At 39.2% G+C, this 22992-nt stretch overlaps 1 long non-coding RNA gene across 1 annotated transcript; it reads left to right on the top strand.

Moving 5' to 3' along the window:
- The first annotated feature begins 7607 nt into the window (after positions 1-7607).
- Positions 7608-19277, top strand: LOC138895143 (uncharacterized). Its single transcript, XR_011409352.1, has 5 exons — positions 7608-7893; positions 10948-11012; positions 11511-11601; positions 17938-18006; positions 19020-19277. It is a non-coding gene; the product is annotated as an uncharacterized lncRNA (long non-coding RNA).
- Positions 19278-22992: the final 3715 nt, after the last annotated feature.

Below are 22992 nucleotides of genomic sequence, written 5' to 3'. Positions count from 1 at the left end.
GAAAACCCTGTACGCGAGGTGACGAGTACGTACTTGGTTTATATATGCAAATTATATCGGTTTAAATTCGTAGACGCCCTTATGTATTAAATTGGAAAATTTTGAGAACATAGTAAATCCTTTATTTGTCATGCCTCATTCCTTGTTTGTCGAGTTTGTATTTTATATGATAATTTGGGGTGATTGCCACTTAGATTTTATGTGAATTTCATGTGTTTGTTGATTTGATATTTCTTGGAATTAATTTCATTATGAATTTTCCATCTGCAAATAATTAATTAAATAAGCTTAAAAAAGCGGCGTTAATATATTTATCAAAAAATTGGTGTAAAGCACGAAGGGTGATGTCGTGCCATTTGAGAGTGTAAAGCACGAAGGGTGATGACATGGCATTTGAGAGTGTAAAGCACGAAGGGTGATGCCGTGCCATTTCAGTTATATTGTCATGTGAGTAAAAGTACAAAGCACGAAGAGTGATGCCGTGCCATTCTTAATATGCACGAAGGATAATGCTGTGCCATTTCATTTATATTATCATGTGAGGATGAGAGTTAAAGCACGAAGGGTGAAGCCATGCCATTATTTTTATATTATTATATGTTCATGGCACGAAGGGTGTTTCCATGCAGGCAAGGACAAAAGATATACATTATATTGTGATATCTTTTCGTTGTGTATATGCATTTATCTTGAGCTGTTATTGTACACCTATATTTTCTATGTGTCTTGTAGTCGTTGTTGATTTATGTGTGCCTCACACTTTATTTCTTTTATTGTTATTGTCATTTCTTCACCTAGTTGGTACTGTTATATGTATGCACGACGAGAAAGAGAAAAATGCACGAAAGGTGTTGCTGTGCTAACTGATTTGAGATATATATATATATATATATATATATATATATATATATATATATATATATATATATATATATATATATATATATATATATATATATATATTACCGTGCTATTCGATGTGATATGTTAAATATATTTCTCACACCAGCAAAGTTAAATGAGGTGTCACATGGTAACTTTTACTTGAAAGAATTATATTCGAAAGGTATTTACTTGAAAGAGTTATATTTGAAAGATGTTTACTTGAAATAATTATATTCGTAAGATATTTATTTGAACGAAGTATATTCGGGATATATTTAATTATACGGATTACATTCTAAAGATTTTTATTTGAAAAACTCATAGATAAAAGATGTATATTTTGAAGGACTTGATTAATTGGTTGTATTTATTTTTATTATTCGTTTGAGCAATATTTATGGTGTTCCTGTTGCCTTGCTGTTTATGTCACAAGTTGATTATTGTTGCCATCAATGCTATTTGTTTTATATTAATTTTGTATGCTATATTATAGGTTATTTGACTAGTGAGTATCTTGACTGTACCTCGTCACTACTCCACCGAGTTTAGCCTTGATACTTACTAGGTATCAACTGTGGTATACTCATACTACACTTATGCACATTTTTGTGCAGATCCAGGTATTGGAGATATCGTATTCGGGCAAATATTAGAGTGTGATCGTAAAGATTCAAGGTAGGACTGTTGGGTCATCGTAGTCCCTTGGAGTCTTTCCATTATATTGTACTATCAACTCTTATTCGAATAGTATTGTATATTCCATCCTTGAGATCATTGCATGTATTCAGTTAGAGTTTGTGACTCATTATTACCAGTCTTGGGAGGTTATTATAATTATATATTTATAAAACAAATGGCTCGAAATGAAATTATAATCGGCTTACCTAGTCTTAGAGACTAAGTGCCATGATGACGCTTGTGGTGAGATTTTGGGTCGTGACACCCGACCTATCGTGGCTCTAGCAGGGGCACGAGTGTCTAACCAACAGATCCAACAATGTATGTCCTCACCATCTGTGAGAGAATAGAAAGTCAAAGATTCAGTTTTCGAAGTCAACATATTCGCACGACAAGGAATCAAAGAAGTGAAGTTTTCCTAACAGTTTCGTAGCCTCTCGAAAATAAGTACAGACGTCTCCGTACCGATCCGCAAGATTCTACTAAACCTGCTTATGACTCGTAACACCTATGATCCTAGAGCTGTGATACCAACTTGTCACGACACCAATTTCCCTCCGTAGGATGTCGTGATGTCACCTAGTCTCTACGACTAAGTAAGCCTAACATTTGATAACACCTTGATAGATATAAATAACAAAATACTAAAACAGGTCTGATAAACTCATATAAACTTCCGAAAAGAGAATCTTAACAATACACTCCCTAAGACCGGTGGAACTGAGTCGTAAGCTCTACAGAGTAGAATTGGGATATCTACTACATCACTGTATGAAAGTAAATACAATAGGATGTAAGGATAGGGAAGGTGACTATGAGGCCTATGGATGTGGAGCAGGTATACCTTGAAGTCTCCCAAAAATAGAAACTCAAATCAACTTTAGCATTCGGCACGAGCAGACGTACCTAGATCTGCACAGAAAGATGTGCAGAAGCGTTGTATGAATACATCACAATGGTACCCAGTAAATATCAAGCCTAACCTTGATAAAGTAGTGACAAGGCCAGGTCATGACACCCACTAAGATATAAATAAATAGAATGAAAACACAAGAACGAATAATAATGGAATGCGGAGAAATAACAAATATGAAACAAGATAATAGCATGAACTAATACCAGAATTTAAGCATGGAAATAACATAAAGGAAGAAATAAAAGAGAAACACCATGATCATATGCGGACAACAACTCATAGAACAAGGAAGAACAAAACAACTAGAAATGTTCCCACCAAAACTCTTTGCAACATGAGATAAACAACGAGAATCACAACGAGGTACCACCTCATGTACAATAAGAATCACAACCGAGGTACAACCTCATATTCACATTTCTAATTTTCCATCACAATCTTTTCTTATATTTCCGCATGAGCCTTACATTCCAAATAGGTTTTGAAAACAGTTTTCTCGAAATAGCTACACGCACTTTAGCCCACCTTATGAAGCTGCGTGGCTTCAGGTAGTTCCCCTACAAGCAATACGCACATAGGACCCACCTTATACTGCCGCATGCACATTAACCCCTAGCCTTATACCGCCGTATGCGTGTCAATATCACATCACAATAAAAACTCGCACCACAAGTGTCCATATATCATATCTTGCCAACAATCAATAATATCAATGTTTCTATAACAATAGCCCATGGCTCCACCACTACGTGGACAAAAATATCAACAGCAACAATGAATGTAAAATGCTAACAAGGAAGATGTCTCAACGATAACAATTTCACCTCAATGTGATAACGACTTTCACAACTTCAATACCAATAAGTCAACATTGAGGGAGATAATGTATAACCATGATATTAAATAAGGATAACTCACAATGGAAGAGATAATGTGTAACAATGCCTTCAAATAAGGGAAATCAACAACAAAATAAATAACAAGAACAATAACTTCAAGTAGTGATTATCAATAATGAAAGAAATAACATGTGACAATAATAGAGGTAACAAGTTCAACTAAAGCATAATAGCAAGTTTAAATTCAAACCAAAGTAAACCAAGCCTAAGCGATTTATCAATTAGGATGTAGAACAAATGTTAACGAAATTATTTAAGGCATGTAAGGATAGACTAACACAAGTAAGAATAGATTGACTAGGAGAATTTAAAACATCATATGACAATTAAATTAAGGCATGGAAGGAGTCTAAGTATCCTAAGGGGTAGTTCCCCCACACAAAGTTAGGCAAGATACTTACCTCAACTAGGTCAATTCTACCCTCATAAATAGCTTTTTCCATATAATTCGCCTCCACGCAGCTCAAATCTAACCAAAATTGATTTAATATCATCAAACAATGCAAGGGAAATCGATTACAATAGATAAAGCTAAGATCTTTACACTATTCCCAAAAAGTCAACAAAAGTCAACACGGGGATCGTCCCATAAAAACCCGTGTCCAATGGTAGTTTCTGACTACCCATGACCCCACGAGTTTATATATGTTATTAGTTTCAAAATCCGAGTCCAAATTAATTCTCAAAACTCAAATTCTTATTTTTCAAAAACTTAACAAACTTCCACAAATTTTCACTTTGATTCACGTGGTTTTGATGTTACAATCTATGATATATTGATGGAATATGGTTAGAATTATATTAGAATCACTTACTCAAAGTTTATAGATGAAAATCCCATCTCCAAATCTCCTCCTACCGAGACTAGGGTTCAAAAATGAGAGAATGAAAGATGAAATCCCGACTTCCCACCCTTTTGATCAGTTGTTGATATCGCAATTGTGACATGGGTTTGCAATTGCAAAATATTACTCGCAAATGCAGACACTGTCAGTCTATGCAGAGGTTGCAATTGTGACTCTGGCTTCGCAAATGCGAAGCATGTCTCCTTCGCAAATGCGACTATTTTGCTGCAAATGAGAACTAGCCCTCTACATGAACCTCTCCACAATTGCGAACTAGGTATCGCAATTGTGATACTTGAGGCCCCCCTGCTAAGCTCGCAGTTGTGAACTTGGTGTTCCCAAATGCGATACTTGAAGCATCAGCACACCAGATTCTGAAATTTCAGTCCAAAATACTCCGGAACATGTCCGAAACTAATCTAAGCCCTTGGGGCTCCAAACCAAATATCTACACAAAGTCTACAAAATATCATACAAACTCGATCGCATAATCAAAACACAAAAATAACATCTAAAACTACAAATCAAATACTAAAACGCATGAATTTCAAAGTAAAGTTCAAAATCTCTAGAATTACAACTAAACGTCTGAATCCTATCAAATCAACTCCAAATGATACCAAATTTTGAAAATAAGTTCTAAATAGCATATTGGTCCTATTACAAGTACCAAAAATAAATTCCGAGCTTGATATCTAAAATTCAACCAACGGTCAAACTTTTCAATTTTAATTTTTCCAAATTTTGGCAAATCAACATATGGACTTCTATAATCAATTACGGGCATACGCCAAGTCTGAAATTACGATACAAATCTATCGGAGCCATCAAAACAACGTTTCGGTGTCATTTTCAAAAAAGTCAAAGTTTGGTCAATATTTATAATTTAAACTTCTTATTCAAGAATCAAGGGGTCTGAATCTACCCGAAAGTTTTGTGGAACGAAACTAACCAACTCTGCAAGTCAAAAAACCATAAACACACATGTGTGAAGAATAAAAATGAGGTAATGGGGCGCAATTACACAAAATATCCAGTCGGGTTATTACATCTTAGGCCACAAGCGCACAGACCAAAGTGCATTTTCAGGGTTTGTGAATCACAATCACGGAAGGTAGTGTTGTGATCGTGTATGAGGAAATTCCTGTTGTTAGTGGTCTGACTTCGAGGGCTTACATCTTGAATCTATAAGGAATTTTGGGATGATCCAAAATGAAAGTTGTATGTATTTGAATCTACTTTGTAGAACATTAAATTGTTTATGATTTATTATTTTGTACAAAATGTTATGGCCATTATACCAAAGGTGTGTGTGTAGAGGAAAACAAAATTTGTACATCGCGATTGCGAGGAAGAAATGATGTTGGAACATTTGTTAATGTAACGACCCGGCCGGTCGTTTTGAGTGTACTAGCCTCGATCCCCTATTTACTATTTTTCTCGTATCTGTTTATGCTTATGTGATGTGCCAGGAGGTCTTGTTTTTTGATTTCGGAATGTTTTGGGATACTTAGTCCCTAAAATGAAAGCTTAAGTCTTAGGTTTTTTACCGTAGTTAGAAGTGTGTGAATACGACTCTGGAATAGAGTTCCATCGGTTCCGTTAGCTCCGTTGGGTGGTTTTTAGACTTAGGAGCGTATTCGGAGTATGAATTTGAGGTCTGTAGCTAATTTAGGCTTGAAATGGCGAAGTCGAATTTTGGAAAGTTTGAATGGGGGGTTGACTTTTTGATATCGGGGTCGGATTCCAATTCCGGAAATTAGAATAGGTCCATAATATTGAATATGACTTGTGTGCAAAATTTGAGATCAATCGGATGTGGTTTGGTAGGTTTCGGCGTCGTTTGTGGAATTTTAAAGTTTAGAAATTCTTTAGGCTTGAATCAGGGTGTAATTGGTGTTTTGATGTTGTTTTTAGTGATTCGAAGGCTCGACTAAGTTCGTATGGTGTTTTAGGATTGGTTGGTATGTTTGGTTGAGGGCCCGGGAACCTCGTGTGAGTTTCGGATGTTTAACGGATCTCTTTTGGACTTTGGTAGATAGCAGATTTTCTGGTGTTTTGTTGCAGACATTTTCTTTATCGCGTTCGCGAGAGAGTTCTCGCGTTCGTGTAAGGTGTCTGGGAAGGAAAGCTGAGTTACTCTTCACATTCGCGATGTGGTTCCCGCATTTGCAAAGATGTGGAACCCTGAAGCTACGTGTTCGTGACATGGTCCTCGCGTTCGCGGAGAGGAATGAACAGATGAAGCTTCAGCCATTTAAGCCTACGCGATCGCGAAGAGGGTCCCGCATTCGCGTAGGGTCCGCCAGTGAAAGGTACTCGCTCGCAAGAGGTCACTCGCGTTCGCTAAAGAGGAATTCTGGACAACATTTTATTGTTCAATGCGAACGCGAGGCTTTGACCGCGTTCGCGAAGAAGGAATTAACTGGGCAGATATAAAGATTCAAAAACGAGGTTTTGGCCATTTTTATCAAAACATGAGTTTGGGAGCTCGGATTTGGATGCTATATCGAGGGATTTTCAAAGACATCGATTGGGTAATGATTCTATACTTGATTTTGGTTATATCCCACAAATCTATCATTAATTTCATCATTAAATTTCGAATTTGGGTTAAATTAGGGAAAATGGGAAGAAGTTCATCAATTAAGATTTTAGGTTTTGATTGGGATTCTGTAATCGGATTTGGATAAATTTGGTATGGTTGGACTCGTGAGTGAATGAAATTTCGGGTTTGGTGACTTTTGTCGGATTTTGAGACGTGGGCTCGGGGCCGACTTTTGACCAATTTCAGATTTTGGCTTGTAATTTCGTATTTTCCTTGTGGAATTAATTCTTTTAGCATGTATTAATTATCTCGTACTCTTTGTGGCTAGATTCGGGTCATTTGGAGATTGATTCGAGGGGAAAGGGCGTTGCGGTGTAGGATTTCTACGTAGTTGAGGTAAGTAACATTCTTAGATCTGGTTTTGAGGGTATGAAACCCCGAGAATTAGTATGATGTGAGCGTGCACCGCGAGGGATTGTGACTTGGTCCGTCCCGTGAGACTGTAAAGTTTAATAGCCATTGTTATTACTTATTTTTAATTGTCTTTGAGCAATTGACTGCCTTTCATGTTAGAAACCATGCTTAGGCCATATGATATCACTGTTGGGACCTGCAGCGGTCGTATACTTGTTGAATTAACTGCTAATTGATGTCTTGTACTCAGTCACAGTCTTACTTGTGTGTTATATCTTTGTTCCCTCTCATTTCTTGTTGATGCTTGTTGTATTATCTGTTTGGGCCAATCTATATATAAATATAAAGAAGGGGAAAAGAAAAGTGACGTGGCATCATTCTTAGCCCCGAAATGCCATTTATCTTTTTTGTAGTTTTTTTGCCATTTTCTTCTTTCTTCACGGTTAAAACCTTGATTCTCTAACTTTAAAATCCAAGAAGAGATGCAACGGTTGCTATAGTGGCGGATCCCAAAAGGTTGTAGCGCTTCATATCTTAACTTGGGAAATGAATCGCATTTATAAACATTCAATTCAAAATGTCTCTGTAAACATTTTCATACTTGAATCACAAACACTGGTTCACATAACAATTTCTCTCCTCTTCGACAATCTTCGCCGACATCTCTGTCCAAACAAGTATTCAGTCAAACCGGATACCTTTTCGCAGGTGCGAATTTCCGGTCAAACATAAATTCTGACAGTGAAAAGAAGTCTCCATGTATTCGTTTTCTTTTTGAGTTTTCTCTTTTGCTATAGAAATTTTTCATCACTTAATTTTGCTCGTGGATTTGGTGATTTATTTTAGCATATATAAGTTGGGAAAGCATTGGGAAAGCATACAAAGGTAAACTGGGTGAAATTAACTTCTCGTACCTAAATTTTTAAATTCAATATGCTTTGGATAAAATGAGTTGGCAGAGGAAATGTATAGTTTATGCCAATAACAATGTAATCCATTGTGCACTTGAGAATAAAAACAACGTTTGAACTTTGAGAAATGTGCAGAATTGTTAATATAGTTTTTCTTAATTTTTTGCTTCTTTGTCATTTCGAAGTATTTTCAAGCTTGAGAGTAGAACTGATTTTAGAACATTGAGAATTGTATAAAATTATAGTACTATATTAAATCTATATATATATAATTTAGGGGTATTATATACTTGAGAATAAAATCGACGTTTGAACTTTGAGAAATGTGCAGAATTGTTAATGTAGTTTTTCTTAATTTTTTGCTTCTTTGTCATTTCGAAGTATTTTCAAGCTTGAGAGTAGAACTGATTTTAGAACATTGAGAATTGTATAAAATTATAGTACTCTATATATATATATATATATATATATATAAAGCTGAGAATTGGAAAGATGATGTGGCACCTTCCAATGCCCAGCAATTCTATTTATCTTTTTTGTCATTTTTTTGGGTTTTACCTTATTTTACTAATAATAATGTAATATAAACTCACACATTAATGGAATAAACAGTGGTAACGTAACTCCCATGAAATATGCCTGTTACCGTTACAACACTTTGTATTCTGTATTTATATGGCGTTGCAGCCTTTCATGTTTCGTAGTATTTATTGAGAATAAAAAACGCCTATAGTCTTGACTCCTATATATATATATATATATATATATATATATATATATATATATATATATACCACAAATATATTCTCTACCAGTCAATAGCTAGACTCTTACATATATACCACAAATATAGATGTGCAACAATGCAAAACGTAAAAGAAGCTTGTCTTAGTAAATGTTAAAACGGCAATGGCTTTTCCTGCCAGATTTCTTCCCTTCTTAATCATCATATTGCTTCTCCACTTCTCCTTTTCATTAGGAAGATGTAGAGTTTAAGCTTTGGGTGGGGTTTGGTTTAACGAAACCTTTGCTCCTCTTTTTGTGGGAATTACTGAATGTTCACCACCCAAACATTTGTCTTTTCATAATACACAAGTATTCCTCTTTGTTGTTCTACCTATGTTGATTACCTCTTTCCACTCGCCCGTTTTTTGCCATTTCACTTGCCATTGTCTTAACTAAAAAAATTACATCTCAATTTCTTCTCCTGATTCTTCTGAAAGGATAACAATATTTCTTCTTAGGCTTTTAGCTTTTGATGGCTACTGTTGCCATCGCTATTGTCATATAATAGCTTTTGTGTGTTTGTGGGGAAGGATAGTAGGGAAAGCAAGGATAGCAGTTTCATCTATTACTTATGGGAGATCAATATAATGTGCCTGTCATTCTAAAACTGTAATCGATGTCCTCTAGGCTCTAGGGATCGGTAAATGTCATTAAATAACATATTAAGTAAATCATTTTCTTAGTAGCCTGCACTCATCTTGAACTTTCTTAGTCCAGACCTTAGGTGGCTGTAGTTGTATGGTAAATGTTTTTGACTTGTATGATTCATCAGCTTCTAAATTTTCTATGTTTTCTTTGTCAAGTTCAGATATGTTAACTTTATTTTATAGTCTCATATTTAAACTGAAGTGGTTTTTATAGACCCGTCAAATAATTTTGTATAGCATGTTAGAAGAAGAATCATGAAGATACTTCTGTTTTTCAACCAATCTGATCAAAATCTGTGTGAACTATTTTAATATTTGATATTTTTAAAAAGGAAATTGATTAGTTTTTACGTCTCTGTATATGGCTAATTGAAAGCACCATAAGTGCTTATTAAATTAAGGTTTTGAGAATGACATTAGAATCAGTGGTGCTACTGTTGCTAGATGTATGAAGTTTGGTAAAATAACTTCAAATTCAATGACTTGCTCAAGAATAACGAGCAATTTTGCGTGGATACACTGTCTTATAAAGATTTTTTGCTGTACACATTAAAATCCAAAAATGAGGTATAATTATTTGAGAAAGGATAATCAACCTTGAGAAAAGGTTTATTTTAAGGCACCATAAAGTCTTTTGTATTATTCAAACGAATTAAATACTTTCATATGCGTGCATAGATTTATATATTTTTGTGCTTTATTGAAGTTTACTTTTAGCAATTTAGATGATCGGAGCAATTAACATATAATGTAGTATGAATTTATACCGCGCGAAGCGCGGAATGTTTTACTAGTTATTATAATATTCTATGAGCCCGCGGGGCTGGAGAGGTCAGTGACTGAGGTAGGGCCTGAGTGCCGAGCTGTGAGCTATGTGAGGCTATATGGATCGGGTTGCACGTCGCAACAAGCCTTATGGCTATTTATGGATTGTGGATAGGGTTGCACGCCGCGACAAGCCTTATGGCTACTTATATGATTGGGTCGGGCTGCACGCCACAACGATATAGCGCTTGAGCTGAAAGGATCCCCTTCGGAGTCTGCACACCCACAGTGAGCGCAGGTACCTATTGAGTGTGAGTACTGAGGACTTAGAGCCAAGTGATTAAGCTGTTGTGACGAGTTAAGTGTCTATTGCCCTGAGAGGTTGTACTTGTTTTTCATTTGTTGATGCACCTAGTTGCTATCTGTCATTGTTGTGAGATTTCTGAAAGATTCTATATCCGAATTACCTGCACTGTAACTGTATAAACTGATTTGACTTGAACTGCCGGATTTGAAAGCATGTCTACTCTTTGCTGGAATTATTGAAAATAAACTGTATTTGTATATCTCGTTACTACCTTCTCAGTTCCTTATTTATTTATGTTACTTGTTAAATTGGTTGACTCATGGTACACCCTGCACTTCATGTGCAGATCCAGGTGTGTTTGATCATGGATGTCGTTGAGTTTGTGCGCGATCAAGTATAGGAGACTACGAGGTAGCTTATGGCGTTCGCAGACCTTGTCTCTCCTTCTATGTTTTCTCTCTTTTCTATATTGATACTTAGACACTTTTTTATTAGACTGTATATCTAGATGCTCATAATTCAGTGGCACCCTCATATCGGGCTATTTTTCCGCACTTATATTTTGGTTTTACCCCATTTTTATAAAAACTCTGGTTATTTTAAATGTATTAATTTATTTCTATTAAATGTTGAAAGTGTTTTGGAAATGTCGGCTTGCCTAGTATCACGATAGGCGCCCTCACGACGGGTTAGGTTTTGGGTCATGACAAGTTGGTATTAGTGCCTAGTTTACATAGGTCTTACAAGTCATGAGTAGGTTTAGTAAAGTCTTGCGGATCGGTACGGAGATGTCTGTACTTATCTTCGAGAGGCTGCCGAACCTTTAGGAAACTTCACATTCTTGAATTCTTGTCGTGCAAATCTTTTGATTATGGTAACTAAATTTCTATTATTCTAATTCTCTCACAGATGGTGAGGACGCGTACTACGGGGCAGGATGGACAGCCACCAGTACCACCAGTCAGGGCCGCGAGAGGCCGAGGTCGCGGTAGAGGCCACGGTAAGGGCATAGGTGTAGCTTGCACCACAGTTAGGGTAGCACCTGTAGATCCACCAGTTTTCCCAGTTCAGGAGCAGGCTCTAGTTATGGATGAGCTAATGGGACTAGCTCAGGCACCACTTGTACCTATTGTTATTCCAAGCCTTTAGGAGGCCTTAGCTCAAATTCTGACCGTGTGTACCAGTCTTGCTCAGGCGGTCTCTGTTCCAGCTGCAGCAGCCACTTCTTAGGCCTGGGGAGGTGCTGATACTCCCACCGCCCGTACACTAGAGCAGGTGGTATAGGTATTCCAGACACCGAGGGTACCACCAGCCCAGCCGGTTGCAGCTACTCAGGACTATGTGGTTCCTGCTATGCCCGAGGATGAGCAGCGTAGATTGGAGAGGTTTGGGAGACTCCAGCCTCGATCTTTCATTAGTGCAGAGGGAGAGGATGCACAAGGTTTCTTGGACAAGTGTCAGAGGATACCCCGTACAGTAGGAATTCTAGAGGCCAGTGGGATTTCGTTCACTACTTTTCAGTTCTTTGGGGATGCCTTTAGTTAGTGGGAGGCTTACGAGAGTCGTAGGCTAGTCGACGCAGCATCCCTTACATGGCAGCAGTTCTCCGGTCTATTTCTAGAGAAGTTCATGCCATAGTCCTGCATAGAGGAGCTGCGTGGACAGTTTGAGCAGCTTCGTCAGGGTGATATGTTTGTGACACAGTATGAGACGCGATTCTCGAAGTTGGCCCGTCATGCTATCTGGTTGGTTCCTACAGATAGGGATAGGATCAGGAGGTTTATAGATGGCTTCACTTTTAAACTGCGATTTCTTATGACCAGACAAAGAGTGTTTGGTGCTACTTTTGATGAGGTTGTCGACATTGCTCATCAGATTGAGATGGTTCGCAGTCTGGAGAGGGTTGAGAGGGAGGCCAAGAGGCCTCATGGACAGGGTGGATTTAGCAGTGTTCCGTCTGGGGGCAGTTCCACCACGGTAGGGGTCGTCCTTTTAGATATGTTCAGACGGCTCGCCCAGTCCACCGTGGTGCATCATCTGGCCATGGTTCACATAGTTATCAGTAGGGCCATTCATCTCTCAGTGCCCTCCCTGCCCAGAGTTCATCCCGTACTCTATCGGGTCAGGGCTCGTCTATGCCAGTTCTTTCTACCAATCATCCCGGTGCTCAGAGCTCCCTTCAGTCCCTAGCACCAACACGGGGGTGTTGCTATGAGTGTGGAGAGTTTGTCCACATCAGGAGACATTATCCCCGCCTCACGGGAGGTCCATATCAGTAGAGGAGCCAGTCTACGACATCAACACCAGTCTTTTCACCACCCACTCAGCCAGCTCTGGGTTGAGCCCAGTCAATTAGGGGTCGCCCGAGGGGGGAGGCCGATTAGGGGTGGCCAGGCCCGTTTCTATGCTCTTCCTGCCAGACTAGATGCCATTGCTTCGGATGATGTGATTACATGTATTGTCTCAGTTTGCCATAGAGATGCCTCTGTATTATTTGACCCTGGTTCCACATATTCATATGTGTCCTCGTATTTCTCTCATTATCTGGATATTCCCCGTGAGTCTCAGAGTTTCATCTATTTATGTATCCACTCCAGTGGGCGATACTATCATTGTGGACCGTGTATATCGGTCATGTGTTGTGACTATTGGGTATATAGAGACTAGAGTAGACCTCTTGTTGCTTAGTATGGTCGATTTTGACGTGATTTTGGGTATGGATTGGTTGTCTCCATCTCTTGCTGTTCTAGATTGTCACGCTAAGACCATGATGTTGGTGATGTCGGGGTTGTTGAGGGTTAAGTGGAGCGACTCTATAGACTATGTTCCCAGTAGAGTGATTTCATACTTGAAAGCTCACCGGATGGTTGAAAAAGGTTGTCTATCTTATATGGTCTTTGTGAGGGATGTTAGTGCAGAGGCCCCTGCTATTGATTCTGTTCAGGTGGTGTGAGATTTCCCGGTATTGATTTGGTACCGGGCACTCAGCCTATTTCTATTCCATCGTATCGTATGGCACCGATGGAGTTGAAGGAGTTGAAGGAACAGCTTCAGGAACTCCTTGATAAAGGGTTTATCCGGGCTAGCGTGTGACGTTGGGGTGCACCAGTTCTATTTGTAAAGAACATGGATGGTACTATGAGAATGTGCATTAATTACAGACAGTTGAACAAGGTCACAATCAAGAACAAGTATCCGTTGCCGCATATTGATAATTTGTTAGACCAGATTCAGGGAGCGATGGTGTTCTCCAAGATTGATTTGAGGTCAAGGTATCACCATCTGAAGATTCGAGACTCAGATATTCTTAAGACAGCTTTCGGGACCCGATATGGTCGTTATGAGTTCCTTGTGATGTCTTTTGGGCTGACCAATGCCCCAGCAGCATTTATGCATATGATGAACAGTGTGTTTTAGCTGTATTTGGACTCGTTCATCATTGTATTCATTGATGATATCCTAGTGTACTCTCATAACCAGGAAGAGCATGCCCAGCATCTGAGGATTGAATTACAGCGATTGAGGGAGGAGAAGATTTATGTAAATTTATCCAAGTGTGAGTTTTGGCTCAGTCCAGTGGCATTCTTGGGGCACGTGGTATCTAGTGATGGTATTCAGGTGGATCCGAAGAAGATAGAGGCGGTGCAGAGTTGGCCCAGACTATCCTCAGCCACGGAGATTCGGAGCTTTCTTGGGTTAGCGGGCTATTACCGTCGTTTTGTGGAGGGTTTCTCATCTATTGCATCGCCCTTGACCAAATTGACCCAAAAAGGTGCTCCTTTTAGGTGGTCGGAGGAGAGCGAGGAGAGCTTTCAGAAGCTCAAGACTGCTTTGACCACGGCTCCAGTTCTAGTCCTACCATCAGTTTTCAGTTCTTATAGAGTGTATTGTGATACCTCACGGATCGACATTTTGTGTGTTCTAATGCAGAGGGGTAGAGTGATTGCTTATGCCTCACGCTAGTTAAAGCCCCATGAGAAGAACTATCTTGTACACGACCTTGATTTAGCAACTATTGTTCATGCCTTGAAGATTTGGTGGCACTATTTGCACGGTGTCCATTGTGATATTTACACTGATCATCAGAGTTTGCAGCATTTGTTCAAATAGAAGGATCTTAACTTGCGTCATCGGAGGTGGTTGGAGCTTCTTAAGGACTATGATATCACCATTTTGTACCATCCCGGGAAGGCCAATGTGGTAGTTGATGCCTTGAGTCTCCGGATGGAGAGTTTGGGGAGCTTACCATATCTTCCAGCAGCAGAGAGGCCATTAGCATTGGATGTTCAGGCCTTAGCTAGTCGGTTTGTTAGATTGGATGTTTATAAGCCGAGTCGAGTATTGGCTTGTGTGGTCTCCCGGTCTTCTCTTTATGATCGTATTAGGTAGCGTTAGTATGAGTACCCCCATCTGCTGGTCCTTAAGGATACGGTCTAGCACGGTGATGTTAAGGAGGTCACTATTGGGGAGGATGGTGCATTGAGGATGTAGGGCAGGCTATGTGTGCCCAATGTAGATGGTTTGTGTGAGTTGATTCTTCAGGTGGCTCATAGTTCACGGTTTCTATTCATCTGGGTGCTGCGAAGATGTATCAGGACTTGAGACAGCATTACTGGTGGGGGAGAATGAAAAAGGATATAGTGGAGTATGTAGATCGGTGCCTAAATTACCAGCTGGTGAAGTATGAGAATCAACGACCATGTGGGTTGCTTAAGAAGTTAGAGATTCCGGAGTGGAAATGCGAGCGGATCACTATGTATTTCGTTGTAGGGATTCCACGGACTCAGCGGAAGTTTGATGCTGTTTAGGTGATTATGGACCGGCTGAGCAAGTCAACTCATTTCAATCCTATGATGACTACATATTATTCCGACCAGCTGGCTCTAGTGTATATCCGCGAGATCGTCAGGTTTCATGGAGTACTATTATCTATCATCTCTGACCAGGGTACGCAATTTATATCACGGTTTTAGAGGTCCGTACATCATGAGGTGGGTACTCGAGTGGAGTTGAGCACAGTATTTCACCCTCAGACGGACGGACAGTCCGAGTGCACTATTTAGATATTAGAGGATATGCTCTGTGCGTGTGTGATGGAGTTTCGGGGTTCGTGGGATCAGTTCTTGCCTCTAGCGGAGTTTGATTACAACAACAGTTACCAGTTGAGCATCCAGATGGCACCGTATGAGGCTCTATATGGTAGGCGGTGTAGGTCTCCAGTGGGTTGGTTCGAGCCGGGCGAGGCTAGATTATTGGGTACAGACTTGGTTCAGGATGCTCTGGAGAAGGTTAGGGTAATTCAAGATAGACTACGCACAGCCCAATCCAGACAAAAGAGTTATGCGGATCGAAAGGTTTGCGATGTTGCATTCATGGTTGGAGAGCGGGTCTTGCTCCAGGTGTCACCCATGAAGGGTGTTATGAGGTTCGGAAAGAAAGGCAAGCTGAGCTCGAGGTTTATTGGTCCATTTGAGGTATTACATCATGTTGGGTAGGTTGCTTACGAGCTTGCCTTGCCTCCCTGTCTAGCAGGAGTTCATCCAGTATTCCATATTTCTATGCTTCGGAAGTATCACGGCGATCCGTCTCGCATGTTGGATTTCAGCTCAGTCCAGTTGGACAAGGATTTATCTTATGCTGAGAAGCTGGTGGTGATCTTAGATAGGCAGGTTCGAAAGCTGAGGTCGAAGAGTATTTCTTCTGTGAAGATTCAGTGGAGGGGTTAGCCCGTCAAGGAGGCGACTTGGGAGACCGACATGATATGCGCTACCGTTATCCTTATCTTTTCACCACTTCAGGTATGTCCCTATGCTCGTTCGAGGACAAACGATTGTTTTAATAGGGAGAGCATGTAACGACTCGGCTGGTAGTTTTAAGTGTACTAGTCCTGATCCCTTATTTACTATTTTCCCCGTATCTGCTTCTGCTTATGTGACGTGACGGGAGGTCTTGTTTTTGATTTCGGAGTATTTTCTGACACTAAGTCCCTAAAATGGAAGCTTAAGTTTTAGGATTTTGACCGAAGACGGAAGTGTGTGAAGACGACTCCGAAATGGAGTTCCTTTAGCTCCGTTGGGTGATTTCGGACTTAGGAGCATGTTCGGACTGTGAATTTGAGGTCTGTAGCTAATTTAGGCTTGAAATGGCGAAGTCGAATTTTGGAAAGTTTGACTAGGGAGTTGATTTTTTGATATCGGGGTAGGATTCCGATTCCGAAAGTTGGAAAAGGTTCGTAATGTTGAATATGAATTGTGTTCAAAATTTGAGGTCAATCGGACATGGTTTGGTAGGTTTCGGCATCGTTTGTGGAATTTGAAAGTTTAGAAGTTCTTTAGGCTTGAATTCGGGTGTAATTGGTGTTTTGATGTTGTTTTAAGCGATTCAAAGGCTCGACTAAGTTTGTATGGTATTTTAAGATTGGTTGGTATGTTTGGTTGAGGTCCCAGGGACCTCGAGTAAGTTTCGGATGCTTAACGGATCACTTTTGGACTTTGGAAGATAGCAGATTTTTTGGTGTTTTGTTGCAGACATTTTCTTCATCGCGTTCGCGAGGGAGTTCTTGCGTTCGCATAAGGTGTCTGGGAAGGGCATCTGAGTTAGTCTTTGCATTCGCGATGTGGTTCCCGTGTTCGCGAAGATGTGGAAACCTGAAGCTACACGTTCGCGACATGGTCCTCGCGTTCGCGGAGAGGAACGAGCAGATGGAGCTTCAGGCATTTAAGCCTACGCATTCGAGAAGAGGGTCCTGCGTTTGTGTAGGGTCCGCCAGTGAAAGGTATGCACTCGTGAGAGGTCACTCGCGTTCGTGAAAGAGGAATTCTGGTCAAAATTTTATTGTTCAACGCGAACGGGAGGCTTTGACCGCGTTCGCGAAGAAGGAATTAACTGGGCAGATATAAAGATTCAAAAACGAGGGTTTGGCCATTTTTATCAAAAGTTGAGTTTGGACGCTCAGATTTGGACGAGATTTAGAGGGACTTTTATAGACATCGGTTGGGTAATGATTCTACCCTTGATTTTGGTTATATTACACTAATCTATCATTAATTTCATCATTAAATTTCGGATTTGGGTTAAATTGGGGGGAAATGGAAAGAAGTTCATCAACTAAGATTTGGGGTTTTGATTGGGATTCTGTCATCGGATTTGGATAAATTTGGTATGGTTGGACTCATGAGTGAATGAACTTTCGGGTTTTGTGACTTTTGTCAAATTTCGAGACGTGGACCCGGGACCGGCTTTTGACCAATTTCGGATTTTGGCATGTAATTTTGTATTTTTCTTGTGGAATTAATTCTTTAGCCTATATTAATTATCTTGTACTTCTTGTGGTTAGATTTAGGGGCATTTGGATATTGATTCGAGGGGCAAGGGCATTGCGGAGTAGGATTTCTATGCGGTTGAGGTAAGTAACAGCCTTAAATTTAGTTTTGAGGGTATGAAACCCCGAAAATTGGTATGACGTGAGTGCTTGGAGGTGACGCACATGCTAGGTGATGGGCGTGTGAGCGTGCACCGCGAGGGATTGTGACTTGGTCTATCCCGAGAGACTGTAAAGTCGAATAGCCATTGTTATTACTTATTTTTCCTTGTCCTTGAGCAATTGGCTGCCTTTCATGCTAGAAACCATGCTTAGGCCATATAATATCAATGTTGGGACCCACAACGGTCGTATACTTGTTGAATTGACTTCTAATTGTTGTCTTGTACTCAGTCACAGTCTTACTTGTGTATTATATCTCTGTTCTCTCTCATTTCTTGTTGATACTTGATGTATTCTCTGTTTGGGCTGATTATTATGATATTCTGTGAGCCCACAGGGCTGGAGAGGTCAGTGACTGAAGTAGGGTCTAAGTTCCGAGATGTGAGCTATGTGAGGGTATATGGATCGAGTTGCACGCCACAACGAGCCTTATGGCTATTTATGGATTGTGGATCGTGTTGCACACCGCAACGAGCCTTATGGCTACTTATATGATAGGGCCAGGCTGCACGCTGACACGATCTAGCACTTGGGCTAAAAGGAGCCCCTCCGGAGTCTGCACACCCCCAGTGAGCGCAGATACCTATTGAGTGTGAGTACAGTGGGCTAAGAGCCGAGTGATTGAGCTGTTGTGACGAGTTGAGTGTGTGTTGCCCTGAGAGGCTGTACTTGTTTTTCATTTGTTGATGCACTTAGTTGCTATCTATCATTGTTGTGAATTTTTTGAAAGATTCTATATCCGGATTACCTGCACTGTAACTGTATAAACTTATTTGACTTGAACTGCCGGATTTGAAAGCATGTCTACTCTTTGCTGGAATTATTGAAAATGAACTGTATTTGTATAGCTCGTCACTACCTTCTCAGTTCCTTATTTATTTATTTTACTTACTAAGTTGGTTGTACTCATGATACACCTTGCACTTCATGTGCAGAAGGTGTGTTTGATCACGGAGGTCATTGAGTTCGTGCGCGATCGAGTATCGGAGACTAAGAGGTAGCTGCCGGCGTCCGCAAACCATGTCTCCCCTTCTATGTTTTCTCTCTTTTCTGTATTGATACTTAGACACTGTTTGTATTAGACTTGATATCTAGATGCTCATGACTCAGTGACACCCCGATGTCGGGCTATTTTTTCGTACTTATGTTTTGGGTTTTACCCCGTTTTTATGAAAAACTCCGGTTATTTTAAATGTCTTAATTCATTTATGTTAAATGTTGAAAGTGTTTTGAAAATGTCGGCTTGCCTATTATCACGATAGGCGCCCTCATGACGGGTTAGATTTTGGGTCGTATCAGTTAATCGTGATTGCATGGCTAGTGACCACGATCCCGAAGAAGGAGGCCTGACATGTGTATTAAACGTCCAATTTCAGGATTTTAAGTTTATTTCTTCACTTTTAAGTTCTTGGAGCCTAATTAGGGCGATTTGGGTGATTCTTGAAGACAATGTTTGCCATCTATCATAAGCTAAGTTATTCCAACTTATTGTGAGCTAAATATATGGACTTTATATGGAATTTAACATGGAGATGGGTAGAGATTATTTTTTATTTTGGGGATTTTTGGTTGGAAACCTAGAATTTGGTAAAAAAAAGTATTTGACCACGAAATGGGATATGGAATTGAGAGCAAATTATATATTTAAGTTCATGGTGTTATGGGTGACATTTTTGAAAAGTTTCAGAATTCAGGCACGTGGGCCTGAGATTAAATTTTATTGACTTTTCGTGTGGGGTTGAGAATTAGTTCTAATTGTTAAAGTACGAGTTTTTTAGTATACTATATAAGAGAGAATTTATCCCCGTAGGTGCTTTATTTGCCACATGTTATGTGTTATGGGATCTATGCACGTATGAGGTGACGAGCGTCCATGTGTATGCTATATTCTTGTTTATGTGCGAGTAGATTTTGACACACACCATGCTTTAACTATATTACTTGACTTATTCTTGCATGTTCAAATATTTTAATTCATGTTTTAGACTGAGACTATGCTTGCATAGAGTATCAAGCTTTGCTATTCTAGAAACTTATCGTACTACTTGATTAGCCGCAAAAATTATATTTTCTCTCATGGATTACTCCCTTGTTATTCTTATTTGTCCGGATTGTTTTGATTTCTTAACTCGCTCATATATTCGTGAGTTAGGCTGATGACCCATCGAAAGTTTTACTATTCTCATGGGATCGGGTTGATCGCCTCAGCACTACTCTTGAAAAGGGAGCGGGCAGTTCGCCTCGGCATGATTATGAGATATATTTATGGATTGACATGTTCATCCCTCGATAGTATTATGAGATGCATCTATGGATTGGGTCGTACAACCTTGGTGGTATTTGTAGACAATAAAATTGCGTCAAGAAAATAAAATCAAGACCGAAAAATATTGCAACAATCGTAGTATTTTATTTTAAATATTTGAGTGTTACAATCTCTATGAATCCTTTGATTCTACTTTTCAATAGTACATAAAAGAGCTTTTGAGCTTAATCTTGAATTTTATTTTATTTTAGTCCAAGTGCTTGAGGCCTGATCTTGATCTTGAAGTATTTTTAATCCAAGGGCATGCAGCTTGTTCTTGAATCTTCGTCTTGATCTTGTAATCCTTAGAATACTTGAATGCTTGTAGCTTTTAGAGAAATCTGCAACGTTTGATCCATGAACTCTCTCTTGCTTCTTGCTATAACTTCTGGTGTCTTTCTGAGTTATGAAGACCCTATTTATAGTTGTGGGAGGGAAGAGTTTTGATGAGAACAAACTCTTTTCGACCAATCAGATTGAAGAGTGACAATGCCGTATTTGATTGGCCAGAACATGTCACTTGCACATATGGCACATTTTCATTGGCCTTTCAATTTGACTGGGCATGCCTTATTATTTTGACACGTGCCATGATCTTATTGGCTCTTTCGTTTGACTTAGTGTGCCACATCATTTGACATGTAACACCAAACTGGGCTCTAAGAAGATGGCATCTTGGGCTTAATGAAGTGGGATGATCATCTGTATCTAACTAAATGGGCTAGCCTAATGGATTAATACTTATTTATTTAATCCATATACATTGACTTATATAATTGATCTAACTATATTAGCCCATAATATTTATTTGGACCAAAATATATTTAATTGAGATCAAATCCAAATTTTATATGGATTTAAATTTAATAAAATATTAATTGTCTACAGTATCATGTAATACACTCTTATAGGAGTGGTCCATTCACCTTGGCAGGATTATGAGATATATTTATGGGATCAGATTGTTCACCTCGGCAGTTCTATGAAACACTTTTATGGGATCGGGTTGTTCGCCTCTGCTGCATAATATTTTTATAGGTAGTAAGCGTATATATGAGTATCCTGACTCGAATTTGACGTTTTCAACTGATGTTTGTCATTTATATTCCATTTGAGGTAGTATTCGGTATTTGATGATTTTGTATTTATTTTTCTGTTGAGGACTATGTTTTACACATATATCTATTTTCGTCGCTACTTGCTATGCTTCATACATGTGTACTTTTACTTTACTTTGATTACTAGACTACTAGTAAGTGTCGATATCGAACCCTCGCCACTACTTCTTTGATGATAGACTAGATACTTACAGGGTACGCGTTGATTTACGTATTGATACTATACTTCCGCAATAATTGTGCAGGTAATGAGACATGTACATTTGGTGGTCATACAGGCGCGTAGGTGTAGCTGCTGAGGACACTTTGTGGTGAGTTGAGTTCCATGTTATGATCCACAACACACGAAGTCCCCTTCCTATTCATTTATCATATTCTATCTATTTCCTATTCTAGATAGTTGTTGTAGTAGTATCGTATAATCCAATAGATACTCATACACTTGTGACACTAGGTGTTGGGGACTTAGATTATTGTTCATGGTTGCATTTTTGTTATGATATTCGGTTCTTATATTTTGATTATATTCTAACCTTGATGATGATGTCTATAGTTTACTAAAAAGGGAACGAGTTTGCCTATTTATCTCATCACATATTCTAAAATATGTTATAGACTATCGATCGGCGTATTGATTGATTGTTGGAATGCCTAATGGCAGCGTTGAGTTCCATTAAGGCCTACGGTGGGAATTGGGTTGTGACATACAATAACGAGTTTTATGTTCAAACATGGAATCAAAACATACACATGATCTCTAGCATGATTGGAGAGGTTCATATAGTCATACAAACATATAAAGCATGATTGAAGAGGTTCACGTAGTCATACAAACATATAAAGCATGATAGCAGGAAGCACAATATCCAAAACAATGCATGATACAGCCTAAAGACTATTCGTATATACACTCGTCACCTCGCTTATATGTTGCTTCTCACATATTTCAATTAAAACAAATAAGGTCATATCCTAAGAGTTATTCCCTCACAATAAGATTAGGCAAGACATTTACCTCATCTGGCTAGTCTTCAACCTCAAATCGCATCAAAAACCTCGCTCTAGCCATCCAATCACGTAAATACAAGCAAAACATCAACCAGGGAAGTCAAACAATACTATAACAAGCAATCCCAATCCATAAAGCTTCGATCTTAAGAATTCCAAAAATTCAAAAAAGTAAACCCGGGCCCGCATGCCCCAAATTCAAAACCAATAACAAATCTTGATGACCTATAACCCTCTTATCTTGTATGAAAATTTCATTGAAAAATTGCCTCTCTCCAAGTCTAGGGTTCAAATATGAGAGAATAAGCTAAAACCTAAAATTCTAATTAATAACCCAGTTGCAGATGTTACATTTGCGACTAATACTTCATAATTGTGACCATAGGTTCTTAATTGTGACCATTGTTTGCAATTGCGACATGAAGTTTGCAAATGCACTCGCAATTGCAAATAAAGTTAGCAATTGAGAAATAAGAG

Source organism: Nicotiana tomentosiformis, chromosome 7, assembly GCF_000390325.3.
Source record: "Nicotiana tomentosiformis chromosome 7, ASM39032v3, whole genome shotgun sequence".
In the NCBI taxonomy this organism is placed as follows: domain Eukaryota; kingdom Viridiplantae; phylum Streptophyta; class Magnoliopsida; order Solanales; family Solanaceae; genus Nicotiana; species Nicotiana tomentosiformis.
The sequence above is the reverse complement of the archived record's forward strand: the minus strand, read 5'-3'. Positions and strand labels throughout refer to the sequence as shown.